Genomic DNA, 5,107 nt, shown 5'->3' with positions numbered 1-5,107 from the left:
GAGGGGCATTGGGCTCTGGGGTCAGAGTGTGGTGGCTCAGGCTCTGGGTAGAGCTGTGGGGCCTTGGGAAGCCACTGGGATTCCCTCTAGCTCAGCTGCCTTTCCGCAATCTCACTGTCCTTGCCAGGCTGTCAGAAGGCTCCAGGGTGGGCACGTCCTGCATGCAGCACAGTATTCTCCTGAACAAGAGGCAGAGAAGCCGCTGAGGAGCAGAGGGAAACAACAGGGAATGGCATTTGTGGGGGGCCTGCTGCACGCCAGGCCTTTCACACAGAGGCTGCCAGCGACTGGAGCACCTCCTTTCAGGCAGGAAGAATCGATCCTCTCTGATAGACAGGAAAAGGGCCCAGGGTGGGAGGCAGGGGTAACACAATGTGTCCCAAGTCCCAGGCTAACAAGTGGCGGGACTGGACATGAGCCAGGCCTGACTCTGAAGCCCGTGCCCAAGGCTCCCAGGAGACCAGGCTATTTCAGTGGATTGAGCAGAGTCCCCCACCTCCCCATCCTGGCTCTGTGCCCTCAAAGTGAGGGAAATGGCCTCTGTCACACAGAGGCGAGGTTTAGCAAGCCTCCAAAGTCCACCTCTTCTCACCAGGAGGGGGTGGAAGGATGGAGGAGAATAGTGCCAGGGAGAGAAGATGGGGCCGGTGGGAAGTAAGGTAAGAACTGGGCAACCTGGTCTCCTACCGAGGCCTTGGGAGGAACCTGAGATTGGCTGTGCTTCCATTCCTACCATTTGTTTATTGTGGTAACGGGGATGGAAACCAGGGGCATTGTACCTCTGAGCTACAGCCCCAACCCTTTTTGTTTTTTGTTTTGAAACAGAGTCTCACTAGGTTGCTGAGAGTCTGGCTACATTGCTGAGGCTGTCCTTTAATCTGTGACCCTCCTGTCTCAGCCTCCCAGGTACTTGGGTCACAGGCATGCCACCATGCCACTTTCTGTAGCTCTTTCTATTCTGCTCTAGTCCCTCCTCCTTCAGGAAGCCTTCCTGGACAGTCCCAACCTACACCTCCTGTTTCTCCCAGGAACACCAGCAGTCCTGCAGACACTGTCACATCACTGCGGTGCCAGCCCTATGCTGGAATTCCAGCCCCTCAGAATCGCAGACTGTCGGGTTCCTGTGGGGACATCCTGTCCCTTGTGAGCAGCTTGGAGACGATGAGTTGGCTCTCAAAACACTCTGTCTTGTTGTTAGATGGTTTTGGTTTAAGAATGGTCTCCCTTGAAATATGCCAGGATGCACCTTCCCTGCTAGCTCTGGCAAGCACTGGTCTGTGATGTGTCTTCAGGAACCCTGGCAGTGGGAACCCACGCTCCTCCCAGGACTGTGCGGTGCCTGCAGACAATCCCCAGTCCCCTGCAGAGTGCTATTTGCCACAGCAGTGTGGGAAACCACATCCAACACACTGGGGTGGGAACTCCGATCTCACCACTTTGTGGGTTCCTAACTCTGGGCCAGTTTCTTCTCTAGTCCCAGTTTCCTCAGATATAAAACTTTCTACCTCACCTGGTAGCACCATGCTGCACCTGCCCCGTGTGTTCAGCAAACAGCAGTTTCATTTCTTTCATTCATGAATTACTTATTAGAGGCAGTACTGCCTAGTGGAAAGAGCACAGCTTTGATGCCAAAAAGACCAGCGTCTACATGTAGGCGCTGCTACGCAGCAGCGTCAAACCCCAACAAACGCCTCCTCCCCCAAGCCTCTGTCCTCACCTGTGAAATGTGGACGTTTCCTAAGTGGGCCTGAACTGGTGGGTTTTTCTTTGGGTTGTTTTGTGGTGCTAGGGCTCAAACCCGGAGTCTTGCCTGTGCAAAAGCATGCATGCCCCGCTGAGCTCTGGCCCCCGCCCCTTGGATTGCTGTGACTCTTCTTTCTGACCCATCAGTGTTTCGCCTTTCTTCTAGGTCTGCCCAGTTTTCCAGGTCAATGATGAAATGGCTCTTCGCTGAGGGGCAGGTTCTGTGCTGAGTATTCTGTCAGTTGCCACCGCCGCCCTCTGGCACAGGTGCTAGAGGCATCTCATGCTCAGGAGGTCCACAGTCCATGGCAGCGGTTGCCAGCCTTTCTATGCCAGGCCCTGTGGCCAGCTAAGCAGTTTCTCTCCACACAGGCTGGCCAGCTCCCCAAGAGCAGGGACCACATCTCGGTGCCTGCAGGTCGAGCAGACACAGCACTGGCTGAATGAAAGGATGTAAATACTTCTTTGCTCCTTGCATCAGGCCAGAATAGAACCTTACTATGTTAGATGCCCAATGAATGTCTGATTAACTGGACCACAAGAATGTAAATTGTCAGCTGGGCCTAGTGGTGCACGTTTGTAATCCCAGTACTTGGAAGGCTGAGACAGGAAGATTGCAGGTTCAAAGCCAGCCTCTGCAACTTAGTGAGGCTCTCAGCAACTTAGCAAGACCCTGTTTCTGAATAAAAAGTAAAACGGATCTGGGAGTATAGCCTGGAAGGTAAACCCAGGGTACTCCTGGGTTCGATCCCTAGTACCCGCCCCTGAAAAGAAGAATGTAAATTGTCATCAGTGGCTTTAATCTGAAACTCAGAAGGCTCCCAAACCCTGCCAATGGGGTTCCTCTTGCTAATTAGAAGCTCTTCTGAGGTCCTTCTCTGAGAATGTTCCAGGCTTCCTATGTAGCCAAAGCCCAACTCTTCTTCTGCAGGGGCTACATGGCAGAGTTGCATACAGACAGACTGCTCACTGGCCTGACCACGTCACTGCCCACACAGAAGGCTGTTGAGCCTCAGCTGCCAGGCTGGCCTGGTGTCTAAAGACAGGAACTGCCGCCCCAGCCAGAGAGGAGCTGCCGCACACCTCTTCACACACAGGCCCTCAAGGTGCCTTCTGTGCCAGGCTTCCCAGGCCATCTGCCAAGACACTGCTGAGGCTGCCCACCAGGCCCTCAGAGGCGCTGTGGTAAGGAGCCCTGGCTAGGGTCAGCTTCAAGGGGGAACCAAGGTGCCTGGAGGATCAGTCCCCAGAGATTCAGCCCTGACGGTGCTATCCAAAGCAAAGGAGTACAATTTGGGCCTTTGAAGTTGGGGGCCTAGAAGCAAACAATTAAAAGCTGCCAAAGAAAGGTCTTGCACACTGGGCCTGCCTCTCTTGCCGTCCCTCCTCTGCCTTCCTCTGTGGCCAGCCTGCCAGCTACTGAGCAGAGCTCACTGGTGGCCCATCAGAGACACATTCTGCTTTTGAATTCATGCATTTATTTTTGCAGTACTTATTTATGCTAGGTAAATGCTCTAGCACCGAGCTACACCCTAGCCCCACAAACTTGTTTTAATACATGCATTTGATAAGACTGCCTCCTGGCCACATTTTAAAAGTTAGCAGATACCACAATTACCCATATCTCTGTGTTATAGATCAGAAGGCTTGAGAACACTCAGCCCACATCCCTGGATAAGAATGGGAGAGCAGGGCAGCCACTGCCCTTTCAAGCACTTTCTAGTGACTCCAATCCCCACACAGCCCAGGCGACCTGTTTTGCCTTTGTAGACAACTGCAGTTGAAGCTCTGTTTGTTTTATACATTTTATTTTGGCATACAGACCTTCTAGTCACTTTTAAAGATAGAAAGCACCAACTTCCCAGTTTACAGATGAAGAAACAGCGGCTCTAAGAGAAAAATTTACTCAAACCCAAGCAGCCCGACTCTGGAGCAACATAAAGACACTCATCTATGATAAAACGAGCAAAATATGGAGTGTGTGTGTGTGTGTGTGTGTGTGTGTGTGTGTGCGCGCGCGCATTTTCTCTGGGACAGAACCCAGGACCTTGTGCATGCTAGGCAAGGACTTTACCATTGAGCTATATCCCCAGCCTAGAGTGAGTCTTCAAAAAGGAAATGTTCAGCTTGAAGTGACACCTTTTCACCTTTTTTCTTTCTTTCTTTCTTTTTGGATATTGTAGCCTTTTACTTGGGGGATAAAGGCATTTAAATGCTTCTATGGCCTTGCGTGGTGGTGCACGCTTGTAATCCCAGCATTCGGGAGGCTGAGACAAGAGGATTGTGGTTCATGGCCAGCCTCAGCTACTTAGTGAGGCCCTGTGCAACTGAGCGAGACCCTGTTTCAAAATAAAGAATACTTGCCAGGCATGATGGTGTGCGCTTGTAATCCTCGCGCTTAGGAGGCTGAGACAGGAGGATCGTGCAGGTTCGAAGCCAGCCTCAGCTGGTTTAAGAGACCCTGTTTCCAAATAAAATATGAAATAGGTTTGGGAGTGTAACCCAGAGGTAGAATGACTCTGTGTTCCATTTCCCAGTACCAAACACACACAAAAATACTTTCTATGTGATAGTATAGAAAACTCCAAGTGTTATCTGAAATGTCCTTATCTAGCAGAATGAAAAGCTGTCCAAGCTAGGAAGATCCCCAGATGCACTGACCTATGTGAGCTCCAGGAAGAGAGTCCAGGAAGCTCTCTCTGTCTTGCTCTGCAGCCCTCCTGTCCCCATATGACAGCAGGCTTCTGCTGCTTCTCCTGGTTTGAAGCCCACAACGAAACATACCACAACAGCATTTCTCTGTCTTATCTTAAAAAGGTTTGAATCAAGCCGTTCCCAAGCCCTTTCCCTCCAGCAAATCCACAGAGCATCGGTTCCTGCCTCTTGTTACATTTATCTCATTCTTCCTCAAGTTACAGTTACCTGTACCCTGTCCATCCTTGTACCCCCTAAAGTGGCTACAGAACAGAAAAAGAGCTGTTATCCTGCCAGAGCTTGTGAGGCCCTGTACATCACCACCTCTCACTCAATGTTTTGCAGGTGTGGGAGAACAAGGTGCAAGCCAGAGGTGGCAGAGCCGAGGTGAGGACCAAGTGTCCTAACACCTGGGCACCGGCTCTTTGTACCTCCCAGCCTGCTTCCTTACACTCCCTTTTGGTTGACTCAGCACCTCAATTCAGGAAAGTGCTGAGCATGTGACACGCACTTCATAAATATCTATCCATCAAGAGATGCAAAGCAGCCTGGGACACAGGCCTCCCCATGCTAAGGGCCCTCAGCTCAGTATCACCTGCAGCAAAACTTCACTTGGCACCAGGTGCCTATCAGATGAAGAAATGGCCCCTCAGGCCCCTGGTGGCCTCGA

Source organism: Muscardinus avellanarius, assembly GCF_963383645.1.
Source record: "Muscardinus avellanarius genome assembly, chromosome: 19".
Lineage (NCBI taxonomy): Eukaryota > Metazoa > Chordata > Mammalia > Rodentia > Gliridae > Muscardinus > Muscardinus avellanarius.
Note: the sequence above shows the minus strand (reverse complement) of the source record.